Below are 17,110 nucleotides of genomic sequence, written 5' to 3' on the forward strand. Positions count from 1 at the left end.
CACTGTTATTATGGGAGCACTGTGGATGTCGCTGTTATTATGGGAGCACTGTGGATGTCACTGTTATTATGGGGACACTGTGGATATCACTGTTATTATGGGAGCACTGTGGATATCACTGTTATTATGGGGGCACTGTGGATGTCACTGTTATTATGGGGGCACTGTGGATGTCACTGTTATTATGGGAGCACTGTGGATGTCACTGTTATTATGGGGGCACTGTGGATGTCACTGTTATTATGGGAGCACTGTGGATGTCACTGTTATTATGGGAGCACTGTGGATGTCACTGTTATTATGGGGGCACTGTGGATATCACTGTTATTATGGGAGCACTGTGGATATCGCTGTTATTATGGGAGCACTGTGGATATCACTGTTATTATGGGAGCACTGTGGATGTCACTGTTATTATGGGGGCACTGTGGATATCACTGTTATTATGGGGGCACTGTGGATATCACTGTTATTATGGAGGCACTGTGGATGTCACTGTTATTATGGGAGCACTGTGGATGTCACTGTTATTATGGGGGCACTGTGGATATCACTGTTATTATGGGAGCACTGTGGATGTCGCTGTTATTATGGGAGCACTGTGGATATCGCTGTTATTATGGGAGCACTGTGGATATCACTGTTATTATGGGAGCACTGTGGATATCACTGTTATTATGGGAGCACTGTGGATATCACTGTTATTATGGGAGCACTGTGGATGTCACTGTTATTATGGGAGCACTGTGGATATCACTGTTATTATGGGAGCACTGTGGATATCACTGTTATTATGGGAGCACTGTGGATATCACTGTTATTATGGGGGCACTGTGGATGTCGCTGTTATTATGGGAGCACTGTGGATATCGCTGTTATTATGGGAGCACTGTGGATATCACTGTTATTATGGGAGCACTGTGGATATCACTGTTATTATGGGAGCACTGTGGATATCACTGTTATTATGGGGGCACTGTGGATGTCGCTGTTATTATGGGGGCACTGTGGATGTCACTGTTATTATGGGGGCACTGTGGATATCACTGTTATTATGGGAGCACTGTGGATATCACTGTTATTATGGGAGCACTGTGGATGTCACTGTTATTATGGGAGCACTGTGGATGTCACTGTTATTATGGGGGCACTGTGGATATCACTGTTATTATGGGAGCACTGTGGATATCACTGTTATTATGGGAGCACTGTGGATATCACTGTTATTATGGGAGCACTGTGGATATCACTGTTATTATGGGAGCACTGTGGATGTCACTGTTATTATGAGAGCACTGTGGATGTCACTGTTATTATGGGGGCACTGTGGATATCACTGTTATTATGGGAGCACTGTGGATATCACTGTTATTATGGGTGCACTGTGGATGTCACTGTTATTATGAGAGCACTGTGGATGTCACTGTTATTATGGGGGCACTGTGGATATCACTGTTATTATGGGAGCACTGTGGATATCACTGTTATTATGGGAGCACTGTGGATATCACTGTTATTATGGGAGCACTGTGGATATCACTGTTATTATGGGAGCACTGTGGATGTCACTGTTATTATGGGGGCACTGTGGATGTCACTGTTATTATGGGGGCACTGTGGATATCACTGTTATTATGGGAGCACTGTGGATATCACTGTTATTATGGGAGCACTGTGGATGTCACTGTTATTATGAGAGCACTGTGGATGTCACTGTTATTATGGGGGCACTGTGGATGTCACTGTTATTATGAGAGCACTGTGGATGTCACTGTTATTATGGGGGCACTGTGGATGTCACTGTTATTATGGGGCACTGTGGATGTCACTGTTATTATGGGAGCACTGTGGATATCACTGTTATTATGGGAGCACTGTGGATGTCACTGTTATTATGGGAGCACTGTGGATATCACTGTTATTATGGGAGCACTGTGGATGTCACTGTTATTATGGGAGCACTGTGGATGTCACTGTTATTATGGGGGCACTGTGGATATCACTGTTATTATGGGAGCACTGTGGATGTCACTGTTATTATGGGAGCACTGTGGATGTCGCTGTTATTATGGGGGCACTGTGGATGTCTCTGTTATTATGGGAGCACTGTGGATGTCACTGTTATTATGGGAGCACTGTGGATGTCGCTGTTATTATGGGGGCACTGTGGATGTCTCTGTTATTATGGGAGCACTGTGGATGTCACTGTTATTATGGGGGCACTGTGGATGTCACTGTTATTATGGGAGCACTGTGGATGTCACTGTTATTATGGGAGCACTGTGGATATCACTGTTATTATGGAGCACTGTGGATATCGCTGTTATTATGGGAGCACTGTGGATATCGCTGTTATTATGGGAGCACTGTGGATATCACTGTTATTATGGGAGCACTGTGGATGTCGCTGTTATTATGGGGGCACTGTGGATGTCTCTGTTATTATGGGAGCACTGTGTATGTCACTGTTATTATGGGAGCACTGTGGATGTCGCTGTTATTATGGGAGCACTGTGGATGTCGCTGTTATTATGGGGGCACTGTGGATGTCTCTGTTATTATGGGGGCACTGTGGATGTCACTGTTATTATGGGAGCACTGTGGATGTCTCTGTTATTATGGGGGCACTGTGGATGTCACTGTTATTATGGGAGCACTGTGGATGTCGCTGTTATTATGGGGGCACTGTGGATGTCTCTGTTATTATGGGAGCACTGTGGATGTCACTGTTATTATGGGAGCACTGTGGATATCACTGTTATTATGGGAGCACTGTGGATGTCACTGTTATTATGGGAGCACTGTGGATGTCACTGTTATTATGGGGGCACTGTGGATATCACTGTTATTATGGGGGCACTGTGGATATCACTGTTATTATGGGAGCACTGTGGATATCACTGTTATTATGGGAGCACTGTGGATGTCACTGTTATTATGGGAGCACTGTGGATATCACTGTTATTATGGGAGCACTGTGGATGTCACTGTTATTATGGGAGCACTGTGGATGTCACTGTTATTATGGGAGCACTGTGGATATCGCTGTTATTATGGGAGCACTGTGGATATCGCTGTTATTATGGGAGCACTGTGGATGTCACTGTTATTATGGGAGCACTGTGGATGTCACTGTTATTATGGGAGCACTGTGGATGTCACTGTTATTATGGGAGCACTGTGGATGTCACTGTTATTATGGGAGCACTGTGGATATCACTGTTATTATGGGAGCACTGTGGATATCACTGTTATTATGGGAGCACTGTGGATATCACTGTTATTATGGGGGCACTGTGGATGTCACTGTTATTATGGGAGCACTGTGGATATCACTGTTATTATGGGAGCACTGTGGATATCACTGTTATTATGGGAGCACTGTGGATGTCACTGTTATTATGGGAGCACTGTGGATATCACTGTTATTATGGGAGCACTGTGGATATCACTGTTATTATGGGAGCACTGTGGATATCACTGTTATTATGGGAGCACTGTGGATGTCACTGTTATTATGGGAGCACTGTGGATGTCGCTGTTATTATGGGAGCACTGTGGATGTCACTGTTATTATTGAGCACTGTGGATATCACTGTTATTATGGGAGCACTGTGGATATCGCTGTTATTATGGGGGCACTGTGGATGCCGCTGTTATTATGGGGGCACTGTGGATGCCGCTGTTATTATGGGGGCACTGTGGATATCACTGTTATTATGGGAGCACTGTGGATATCACTGTTATTATGGGAGCACTGTGGATGTCACTGTTATTATGGGAGCACTGTGGATATCGCTGTTATTATGGGAGCACTGTGGATATCACTGTTATTATGGGGGCACTGTGGATGTCGCTGTTATTATGGGAGCACTGTGGATATCACTGTTATTATGGGGGCACTGTGGATGTCACTGTTATTATGGGAGCACTGTGGATGTCACTGTTATTATGGGAGCACTGTGGATGTCACTGTTATTATGGGGGCACTGTGGATATCACTGTTATTATGGGAGCACTGTGGATGTCACTGTTATTATGGGAGCACTGTGGATGTCACTGTTATTATGGGAGCACTGTGGATGTCACTGTTATTATGGGAGCACTGTGGATGTCACTGTTATTATGGGAGCACTGTGGATGTCACTGTTATTATGGGAGCACTGTGGATGTCACTGTTATTATGGGAGCACTGTGGATGTCACTGTTATTATGGGAGCACTGTGGATGTCACTGTTATTATGGGAGCACTGTGGATGTCACTGTTATTATGGGAGCACTGTGGATGTCACTGTTATTATGGGAGCACTGTGGATGTCACTGTTATTATGGGGGCACTGTGGATGCCGCTGTTATTATGGGGGCACTGTGGATATCACTGTTATTATGGGAGCACTGTGGATATCACTGTTATTATGGGAGCACTGTGGATGTCACTGTTATTATGGGAGCACTGTGGATGTCACTGTTATTATGGGAGCACTGTGGATGTCACTGTTATTATGGGAGCACTGTGGATGTCGCTGTTATTATGGGAGCACTGTGGATATCGCTGTTATTATGGGAGCACTGTGGATATCACTGTTATTATGGGGGCACTGTGGATGTCGCTGTTATTATGGGAGCACTGTGGATATCACTGTTATTATGGGGGCACTGTGGATGTCACTGTTATTATGGGAGCACTGTGGATGTCACTGTTATTATGGGAGCACTGTGGATGTCACTGTTATTATGGGAGCACTGTGGATGTCACTGTTATTATGGGAGCACTGTGGATGTCACTGTTATTATGGGAGCACTGTGGATATCGCTGTTATTATGGGGGCACTGTGGATGTCGCTGTTATTATGGGAGCACTGTGGATATCACTGTTATTATGGGGGCACTGTGGATGTCACTGTTATTATGGGAGCACTGTGGATGTCACTGTTATTATGGGAGCACTGTGGATGTCACTGTTATTATGGGAGCACTGTGGATGTCACTGTTATTATGGGAGCACTGTGGATGTCGCTGTTATTATGGGAGCACTGTGGATGTCACTGTTATTATGGGAGCACTGTGGATGCCGCTGTTATTATGGGAGCACTGTGGATATCACTGTTATTATGGGAGCACTGTGGATATCGCTGTTATTATGGGGGCACTGTGGATATCGCTGTTATTATGGGAGCACTGTGGATATCGCTGTTATTATGGGAGCACTGTGGATGTCACTGTTATTATGGGAGCACTGTTTATGTCACTGTTATTATGGGGGCACTGTGGATGTCACTGTTATTATGGGAGCACTGTGGATATCACTGTTATTATTGGAGCACTGTGGATATCACTGTTATTATGGGAGCACTGTGGATATCACTGTTATTATGGGAGCACTGTGGATGTCACTGTTATTATGGGAGCACTGTGGATATCACTGTTATTATGGGGGCACTGTGGATATCACTGTTATTATGGGAGCACTGTGGATGTCACTGTTATTATGGGAGCACTGTGGATATCACTGTTATTATGGGAGCACTGTGGATGTCACTGTTATTATGGGAGCACTGTGGATATCACTGTTATTATGGGAGCACTGTGGATGTCACTGTTATTATGGGAGCACTGTGGATGTCACTGTTATTATGGGGGCACTGTGGATGTCACTGTTATTATGGGAGCACTGTGGATGTCACTGTTATTATGGGGGCACTGTGGATGTCACTGTTATTATGGGAGCACTGTGGATATCACTGTTATTATGGGAGCACTGTGGATATCACTGTTATTATGGGAGCACTGTGGATATCACTGTTATTATGGAGCACTGTGGATGTCACTGTTATTATGGGAGCACTGTGGATGTCACTGTTATTATGGGAGCACTGTGGATATCACTGTTATTATGGGGCACTGTGGATATCGCTGTTATTATGGGAGCACTGTGGATGTCACTGTTATTATGGAGCACTGTGGATATCACTGTTATTATGGGAGCACTGTGGATATCACTGTTATTATGGGAGCACTGTGGATATCACTGTTATTATGGGAGCACTGTGGATATCACTGTTATTATGGGAGCACTGTGGATGTCGCTGTTATTATGGGAGCACTGTGGATGTCACTGTTATTATGGGAGCACTGTGGATGTCGCTGTTATTATGGGAGCACTGTGGATATCACTGTTATTATGGGAGCACTGTGGATATCACTGTTATTATGGGAGCACTGTGGATATCACTGTTATTATGGGAGCACTGTGGATATCACTGTTATTATGGGAGCACTGTGGATGTCACTGTTATTATGGGAGCACTGTGGATATCACTGTTATTATGGGGGCACTGTGGATATCACTGTTATTATGGGAGCACTGTGGATATCACTGTTATTATGGGGGCACTGTGGATATCACTGTTATTATGGGGGCACTGTGGATATCACTGTTATTATGGGAGCACTGTGGATATCACTGTTATTATGGGAGCACTGTGGATGTCACTGTTATTATGGAGGCACTGTGGATATCGCTGTTATTATGGGAGCACTGTGGATGTCACTGTTATTATTGAGCACTGTGGATATCACTGTTATTATGGGAGCACTGTGGATATCACTGTTATTATGGGAGCACTGTGGATATCACTGTTATTATGGGAGCACTGTGGATATCACTGTTATTATGGGAGCACTGTGGATGTCACTGTTATTATGGGAGCACTGTGGATATCACTGTTATTATGGGGGCACTGTGGATATCACTGTTATTATGGGAGCACTGTGGATATCACTGTTATTATGGGGGCACTGTGGATATCACTGTTATTATGGGGGCACTGTGGATATCACTGTTATTATGGAGGCACTGTGGATATCACTGTTATTATGGGAGCACTGTGGATATCACTGTTATTATGGAGGCACTGTGGATATCACTGTTATTATGGGGGCACTGTGGATATCACTGTTATTATGGGGGCACTGTGGATATCACTGTTATTATGGAGGCACTGTGGATATCACTGTTATTATGGGGCACTGTGGATATCACTGTTATTATGGGAGCACTGTGGATGTCACTGTTATTATGGGGGCACTGTGGATATCACTGTTATTATGTGAGCACTGTGGATGTCACTGTTATTATGGGAGCACTGTGCATATCACTGTTATTATGGAGGCACTGTGGATGTCACTGTTATTATGGAGCACTGTGGATATCACTGTTATTATGGGAGCACTGTGGATATCACTGTTATTATGGGAGCACTGTGGATATCACTGTTATTATGGGAGCACTGTGGATATCACTGTTATTATGGGAGCACTGTGGATATCACTGTTATTATGGGAGCACTGTGGATATCACTGTTATTATGGGGGCACTGTGGATATCACTGTTATTATGGGGGCACTGTGGATGTCACTGTTATTATGGGAGCACTGTGGATATCACTGTTATTATGGGGGCACTGTGGATATCACTGTTATTATGGGAGCACTGTGGATATCGCTGTTATTATGGGGGCACTGTGGATATCACTTATTATGGGAGCACTGTGGATGTCACTGTTATTATGGGGGCACTGTGGATGTCACTGTTATTATGGGGGCACTGTGGATGTCACTGTTATTATGGGAGCACTGTGGATGTCACTGTTATTATGGGAGCACTGTGGATATCACTGTTATTATGGGAGCACTGTGGATGTCACTGTTATTATGGGGGCACTCTGGATGTCACTGTTATTATGGGAGCACTGTGGATATCGCTGTTATTATGGGGGCACTGTGGATATCACTGTTATTATGGGAGCACTGTGGATATCACTGTTATTATGGGAGCACTGTGGATATCACTGTTATTATGGGGGCACTGTGGATATCACTGTTATTATGGGAGCACTGTGGATGTCACTGTTATTATGGGGGCACTGTGGATATCACTGTTATTATGGGAGCACTGTGGATGTCACTGTTATTATGGGAGCACTGTGGATGTCACTGTTATTATGGGAGCACTGTGGATGTCACTGTTATTATGGGAGCACTGTGGATGTCACTGTTATTATGGGAGCACTGTGGATGTCGCTGTTATTATGGGAGCACTGTGGATATCACTGTTATTATGGGATCACTGTGGATATCACTGTTATTATGGGGCACTGTGGATATCGCTGTTATTATGGGAGCACTGTGGATGTCACTGTTATTATGGGAGCACTGTGGATATCACTGTTATTATGGGAGCACTGTGGATGTCGCTGTTATTATGGGGGCACTGTGGATGTCACTGTTATTATGGGGGCACTGTGGATATCACTGTTATTATGGGAGCACTGTGGATATCACTGTTATTATGGGAGCACTGTGGATGTCACTGTTATTATGGGAGCACTGTGGATATCACTGTTATTATGGGATCACTGTGGATATCACTGTTATTATGGGAGCACTGTGGATATCACTGTTATTATGGGGCACTGTGGATATCGCTGTTATTATGGGAGCACTGTGGATATCACTGTTATTATGGAGCACTGTGGATATCACTGTTATTATGGGAGCACTGTGGATGTCACTGTTATTATGGGAGCACTGTGGATGTCACTGTTATTATGGGAGCACTGTGGATGTCACTGTTATTATGGGAGCACTGTGGATATCACTGTTATTATGGGAGCACTGTGGATATCACTGTTATTATGGGAGCACTGTGGATATCACTGTTATTATGGGAGCACTGTGGATGTCACTGTTATTATGGGGGCACTGTGTATATCGCTGTTATTATGGGGGCACTGTGGATATCACTGTTATTATGGGAGCACTGTGGATGTCACTGTTATTATGGAGCACTGTGGATATCACTGTTATTATGGGAGCACTGTGGATGTCACTGTTATTATGGGGGCACTGTGGATGTCACTGTTATTATGGGAGCACTGTGGATGTCGCTGTTATTATGGGGGCACTGTGGATGTCACTGTTATTATCGGAGCACTGTGGATGTCGCTGTTATTATGGGGGCACTGTGGATATCACTGTTATTATGGGAGCACTGTGGATATCACTGTTATTATGGGAGCACTGTGGATGTCACTGTTATTATGGGAGCACTGTGGATGTCACTGTTATTATGGGAGCACTGTGGATGTCGCTGTTATTATGGGGGCACTGTGGATGTCACTGTTATTATCGGAGCACTGTGGATGTCGCTGTTATTATGGGGGCACTGTGGATATCACTGTTATTATGGGAGCACTGTGGATATCACTGTTATTATGGGAGCACTGTGGATATCACTGTTATTATGGGAGCACTGTGGATATCACTGTTATTATGGGGGCACTGTGGATATCGCTGTTATTATGGGGGCACTGTGGATATCACTGTTATTATGGGAGCACTGTGGATATCACTGTTATTATGGAGCACTGTGGATATCACTGTTATTATGGGAGCACTGTGGATATCACTGTTATTATGGGAGCACTGTGGATATCACTGTTATTATGGGAGCACTGTGTATATCACTGTTATTATGGGAGCACTGTGGATGTCACTGTTATTATGGGAGCACTGTGGATGTCACTGTTATTATGGGGGCACTCTGGATGTCACTGTTATTATGGGAGCACTGTGGATATCGCTGTTATTATGGGGGCACTGTGGATATCACTGTTATTATGGGAGCACTGTGGATATCACTGTTATTATGGGAGCACTGTGGATGTCACTGTTATTATGGAGCACTGTGGATATCACTGTTATTATGGGAGCACTGTGGATATCACTGTTATTATGGGAGCACTGTGGATATCACTGTTTTTATGGGGGCACTGTGGATGTCACTGTTATTATGGAGCACTGTGCATATCACTGTTATTATGGGGGCGCTGTGGATATTGCTGTTATTATGGGGGCACTGTGGAGGTCACTGTTATTGTAGGGTGTAAGGTGACTGTTAGACACATAGTGGATGGGCGATAAACCTGAAGCAATGCTTTAGTGCATATAGGACTAAAAAGGGTTAATTGGCCGACAGATTGATTATGAGCAGCCAAATGTCTGCTCACCATTACTCCACCCCTGGGTGAGGTTCACTTGGTAAAATGAGACCTGTTTAGTCTCACACATGGTTCTGTGTATGGAGATGTGCAGATCTCCTGGATTGAGTGCCTTTGCTAAAGGACTAAGAAGCTGGACTCTAAGCCAGGTGGGCTAACCAGCACTATTGTATGGACTTGTTACTTTATGTTTTACCTTGCGCCAGACAAAGGCTGTATTTAAGTTTTCTTGTGAGGTGGTTTATGAGGATTGCAATAAACCTGCCGGACTTTTAAATAGAAACGGTTCCTGTGTCTACCTATTTAAGAAGCCAAGTGAGTTGACCTACCACAATTGGTGTTAGAAGTGTGGGCAGCATTCTAAGGAAACACGTGTGACGGTTACAGAGGTACTGTATGTGCTGTGTGAAGGCGGCTACAAGCCAGAGAGCAACGGCAGAAGGCATGGAGGACCTGATTAAACACCTGGTGCAAGCCCAGCAGCAGCAGCTGTCATGCTAGGTATGGGAAGGATGCAGCATACGACGACGGGAAAAGGGGGGGAAGCCCAGCAACTAGGGAAAGGGAGAGTGGAGACCCGTAGACAGATCTAACAACACCCTGACTCCTCTATTGTCCCTAATTAGGTTGCGTACCTATTGCAAAGCAGGATACCTAATCCCTGACTGACCCTAGAGCTAGGCCCTAGGAAGGGAGGGCGAGGAGTGAGCACTAGTCAATCCCACTGCAACTAAAGACAAACAAGGGAAACAGACAAGGGGATGCACTTAGCTTTGAGAAGACACCAGAGGGATCACAACTACAATCCACAAAGTAACTCCAAGAAGAATCTAGCCGACTGCTAGGACTCCAGCCCTAAACAGAGGAATTTACTCTATCACCAGCGATTCTCTGGAGAAACTGAGGGTATTTAAAGATCCAGCAAGGGTGTGTTAATTAGCAGCAGAAGGTGGAGATCACCGCTGGGTCCTAGAGAGGGAGGAATGATGAAAGAATCAAGAAGGTGTCTGCAAGGCCAAGCGCAGCAACCTTCTACCCTGATAGACCCATGACAGCTGCACCAGCAACAGCTGGAACATTAGGAGACAAGTAAGCTGCTGATGCAACAGCAACAGCAGCAGCAGAGCCGACAACAGCAACAGCCGAGCCGACAACAGCAGCATCAGATTGAATTACTCACAGAGGGGGTTTGTAGCATGGCGGCAGCTCCGACTCCAAGGTCAGCTGATGATTTTTCTATCCGCAAGGCAGTGAGGAGAGCCTTGCAGAAAATGATCCCGGGAGATGACATAGAGGCCTTTTTTAAGCATTTTTGAAAGAGTCGTCGATAGGGAGAAACTCCCGCCAGAGCAGTGGGCAGGAGTTATGGCGCCATACTTAATGGGGGAGCCATAAAAGGCCTACCATTATCTAGCCTAACAGGATGCCAAAGAATTTGCGAAATTGAAAACGGAAATTTTGGCGTACTTGGGGATGACAATGTCTGTCAGGGCACAACGGGTCCACTGCTGGGCATATCACCATGACAAACTCCCTCGCTCCCAAATGTTTGGACCTCGACCAAAAGTGGTTACAACCGGAGTCCTCTACACCAGCGCAGATGGTAGGGTGGGTGGTAATGGACCGGGTCTTCCTTCTGAGCCCGATGCAGACTTGGGTTGCCCAGGGAGATCCCTAGAATGCTGGTGACTGGTCGAAAAGGTATCAGGGGGTCGAAGGTTCCTTGGGGAGGCAACCCACTCCATACAGGGGGGCGGAGGTTAAAAAGGGGGTGGGGCATCCAAAGTCAGCAGGGGGGCAGCAAAGGTCATACCGAGGGTTTTATCACAGGATGTAATTTGCTGGAGATGTCATAGCCCAGGTCAAATAGTTGCCCATTGTCCCCTGACCATCGAGCAAATGGACTGTAGCATGGGACGCCGGTGTTCATTCTACGCATAACCAGCTTGCAGTGTGAACTGTCCACCCGGCAAGGGGCCTAAAGCTTGTCCTACAAATGACTGGACTACTAGACTCAGGGAGTTTGGTGACCCTCATGAGGGACACACTCACTCTCCAATTTATCGCCGGGAAGAAGGTAGGCGTCCGCTGCATTCATCGGGATGCGAAAGATTATCCGGTGACCAGAGTGGTCATTGAGACGGCCCGAGGTACCGAGTCCCAAGAGGTCAGCGTGGTCCAGGATTTATTGCGTCCAATTATCATAGGCAGAAACTTTATGTTGCTTTGGGACTTGTGGGGAAGGGGTGGAGACCTTGATTGCTTGGATAAGAGACAGGTTGGCCCTAAAGAAGTCTCAACAACCCCAGAGCCTGATGGGTTTCCCTTCTGTGTAATAGGTGAGGAGGAGAAGATAGTATCCCCTGAGGCAGACATTCCTGAGATAGGGGTGACCAGAGGAAATTTTGGGTCCGCCCAACATAGGAACCTATCTGTCAGGATGATACTGATGAGATCATACAGAATCCCGCCGCTGCCACCAATTTGTCAGGCATATATGATCACCTGCTGTGATCTTTAGAGCAAACAGCTCTCTGCTGCCCCCTATCTTCTGGACAATTACTTACTATACCGATCGCAGAGACGATTTAATTTAGCCGAAGGAGAGCACTTTGATTGGTCGTTTCGTTAAGTGGGTCCCTGCATACATGAAATATGTATCTCTCAGGCACGGACCCAGATCATAATTCGGCTTGATCTTTTATCATCCTCCTGAGCCCCAACCACACACTCCCCTGTGATGATCTCACATGGGCCAGGTTGTGGGCTGGTCTCAGCCCTTCATGATTTTACGAAATCCCCAATTTATGAGAGAACTCCTCTCCGGGTGGTCTTAGAAGTTGGAGACTGACGCTATATTTTCCATCAGGATTTTATCTTTCCTTAGAGATCAAACATGACCCAGCTGCCGTCAGTTATCTTAGCTCTGTTGATTTACGGCTCATCAGCAGGGCTCACAGATATGAAAAAATATGCATTTTGTTCCCCAATTAGCCCTGCCGCTAAAAATATATGTCTCATCACAATCAGATTTATAGAAATTCCCTTATTCTACATTTTCTCTCGGAGATGTAATTTCTGCCGCAGGGGAAACACTTCTCTCACAAAGACAAAAAGGTGTCCAGTGTACATGTAAAATATTTCCCCTGAACTGACAATGTATTTCCTGCAGACAAAAGGTTTCTTCCACTTAAGTGTCTATGCCTTAACACAAGTCTATATGGTTGTCCAACTCTCTGAAAGGACTTCTCCTGTCTCAATTACTTTTTAATTGTATGCTCTTAAATGTTAATTAACCTGGTTAATTAATTTCCTACCTGCAACAGTCTATTCAAAATATACATCTTCATGGTGTTTGTACTACGAGAAGCTCTCTCTTGCATGTTAATTAATTAGGGTTGGCACTTCTTTTTGTACACTGCCATTTTACATAAAGGCAGCTTTTAGATTGCTAGCTCCTGTCCTTACTGGAAATGGGATAAGGTAGGAGGGAGAGGGATCTCTGTCACTGGGACTGTCAGACATCTTTGGCTGTGGGTTGACACCATGTTTCCATGTTTCATGTTGAGTTGGGACTTATTGCACTAAGGTCAGAGAAGAGATAGTGGAGCAATTGTTGGTACCAGGACCCTATAGATGGAGGTTGTTGGACAGGGCCCATTCACATGTCTCGAGTGGCCATATGGGTGTTGCCAAAACCCAAGAATTGGTCAGTCGTAATTTCTATTGGCCCAGCTGTTACCTGTAAATCCTAAGGTATTGCAAGTCCTGTCCCACCTGTCAGTTAAGCCGCTCCCACCTCTCACATCTGTAATCCCCTCGTGCCGCTACCCATTAAGGTAGTGCAACAGAGGGACCCCGTTGAAACTCCATGTTTGCTGGTTAAGCCAGAAGGGGACATTGAAGACGTCACAATAGCTGAGACACTGTCGAAGGCCCAAAAACACCAATGCCGGAAATTCCTGAAGCAAAACTGGGACCTATTCTCAGAGTTGCCAGGGTTTACAGATGTCCTAAAACACGAGGTTCTGACAGCACTCCATATGCGGGTGAATTCGAAGCCCTACTGAATTCCAGAGGCCCGCCGAGAACTGATCTCCTAGGAAATGAAGCGTATGCTGAATCTCAGGTGGTCCTTGATCCAAAACACAATGGAGAATGGAGATTCTGTAATGATTATCAGAAGCTGAACAAAGTCTCCAAGCTCGATGCATATCCGATACCGTGTGTCGATGAGCTGATCGAGAGACTTGGGTCGGCAAGGTACATAACAACCTTGGATCCTACCAAGGGATATTGGCAAATTCCTTTGTCACAAGAAGCCAAGGAGAAGACGGCTTGCTCTACGCCCGATGGTTGTTTACAATATGTCCGGATGCTGTTCGGACTGAAAGGAGTTCCAGAGGGCCATGGACCGGATCCTTGCACCGCATAAAAACTATGCTGCGGCATACCTGGACGATATCCTAATCTTCAGCCCATGACTGGGGAAGTCATGTGGGAAAGGTCTAGGCTGTGTTTGATGCTCTCAGGAAGGCGGAGCTCTCTTTAAATCCCCAAAAAATATGCTATGTGAAAAGAAGAGGCCAAATACCATGAATATGTAGTAGGTAGACGCAAAATCAAACCCCAGATCAATAATGTGGACTCAATCCAGAACTGGCCGAAACCTCTCTCAAAGAAGCAAGTTAGTGCCTTTCTGGGAATCGTACTATAGGAGATTAATTCCAAACTTTGCCCTGGTGGCTGCGCCCCTGATCAACCTCCTTAAGGAGACAAAATAGTCATGGCCAAATGGATGTCAAAGGAGAAGCCAACCTTTCAAGAACTGAAAGTGGCTCTGTGTACGCAGCCTGTCCTGATTAACCCCGACTTTAAGAAGGAATTTGTATTCCAAACGGACACCTCGGAAGTCGGATTAGGAGCGGTCCTCTCTCAGGAGATACATGAAGAGGAGAACCCTGTTCTCTACCTGAGTAGGAAACCACCGGCATGTGAGAAAAATTATTCCATTTGCAGAAAAGAAATGCTTGGCCATAAAGTGGGCGGTGTACACATTGCAATACTATCTCTTAGGGAGAGAATTTAAGTTAGTGTCAGACCATGGTCCACTCTGGTGAATGAGGAAGAAAATGGGGAAAAATGCTCTTGTTACCCTCTGGTTTCTAGCCCTGCAGAATTTCGGCTTCCATGTAGAACGTAGAGCTGGGAGTTACATGGTAATGCCGATGCCCTCTCGAAAATCCTGTGTCTAGTGGTAGAAGGTGCCAAGCCCATGGCTTTAAGCAGAGGGGGGAGGTATGTAAAGTAGCTGTAGGACACTTAGTGGATGGGAGATAAACCTAAAGTAATGATTTAGTGCATATAGGACTAAAATGGGTTAATCGGCCATGACACGTTGATTATGAGCAGATGAATGGTTGCTCACCGTATCTCCACCCCTGGGTGTGGTTCACTGGGTGAAATGAGACCTGTTTGTCTCACTCATGGCTGTGTGTATGGAGGTGTGCAGATCTCCTGGATTGCATGACTTTGCTAAAGGACATGAAAGCTGGACTCTAGGCCAAGTGGGCTAACCAGAACTATTATATGGACTTGAAATTGTTAAAAAAAAGTATTTCTCCCAGAAAATTATTGTAATTACACATGTTTTGTTATACAGATGCTTATTTCCTTTGTGTGTATTGGAACAACACAAAAAAACAGAAAAAAAGGCAAATTAGACATAATTTCACAGAAAACCCCCAAAAATGGATCAGACAAAATTGTTGGCACTTTCTAAAATTGTGGGTAGACAACTTTGTTTCAAGCATGTGATGCTCGGTCAAACTCACCTGTGGCAAGTAACAGGTGTGGGTAATATGAAAATGACACTGGAAACCAGATCAGAAAGGGAGAAGGTGAATCAATCTTTGCATTGTGTGTCTGTGTGTGCCAAACTAAGCATGGGAACAGAAAAAGGAGAAGAGAACTGTCTGAGGACTTGAGAACCAAAATTGTTGAACAATATCAACAATCTCAGGGTTACAAGTCCATCTCCAGAGATCTTGATGTTCCTTTGTCCTCGGTGCACATCATAATCAAGAAATTTACAACCCATGGCGCTGAAGCTAATCTCCCTAGACGTGGACAGCAGAGAAAAACTAATAAAAGTTTGCAAAGCAGGATAGTCCAGATGGTGGATAAGCAGTCCCAATCAAGTTCCAATGCAATTCAAGCTGTCATGCAAGCTCAGGGTGCATCAGTGTCTGCACAAACTATCCATTGACATTTGAATTAAATGAAATCCATTGACATTTGAATTAAATGAAATGCTATGGTAGAAGACCCAGGAGGACCACACTGTTGACACAGAGACATAAAAAAGCTAGACTGCAGTTTGCCAAAATGTATGTGAGTAAGCCAAAACCCCCTGTGATAAAGCGTCTTGTGCACAGATGAGACCAAGATAGAGCTTTCCGGTAAAGCACATCATTCTATTGTTTACTGAAAACAGAATGAGGACTACAAAGATAAGAACACAGTACCTACAGTCAAACATGGTGGAGGTCAAAGATGTTTTGGGGTTGTTTTTCTGCCTCTGGCACTAGGTGTCTTGACTGTGTGCAAGGCATCATGATATCTGAAGATTACCAAAGGATTTTGGGTCGCAATTTATTGCCCAGTGTCAGAAAGCTGGGTTTGTGTCCTAGGTTATGAGTCTTCCAGCAGGACAATGACCCCAAACATGCGTACTAAAGAAGCCCCCAGAAATGGATGGAAACAAAGCACTGGAAAGTTCTGAAGTGTCAGCAATGAGTCTGGATCTAAATCCCATTGATCCCCTGCGGAGTATTTATTCTAAAAGGTGTGCAACCAAATATTAAGTTGAGGGGAGCAACAATTTTGTCCGGCACATTTTTGGGGGTTTTGTGTGGAATTATGTCCGATTTGCCTTTTTTTCTCAGTTTTTTTTGTGTTGTTCCAATACACACAGAGGAAATAATCATGTCACGTGGATAACAAAACATGTGTAACTGCAATAATTGGGAGAAATGCTTCATTTTCTG

Source organism: Phyllobates terribilis, unplaced genomic scaffold (assembly GCF_046119375.1).
Source record: "Phyllobates terribilis strain yellow unplaced genomic scaffold, ASM4611937v1 Scaffold_11__3_contigs__length_659146591, whole genome shotgun sequence".
NCBI classification, from domain to species: domain Eukaryota; kingdom Metazoa; phylum Chordata; class Amphibia; order Anura; family Dendrobatidae; genus Phyllobates; species Phyllobates terribilis.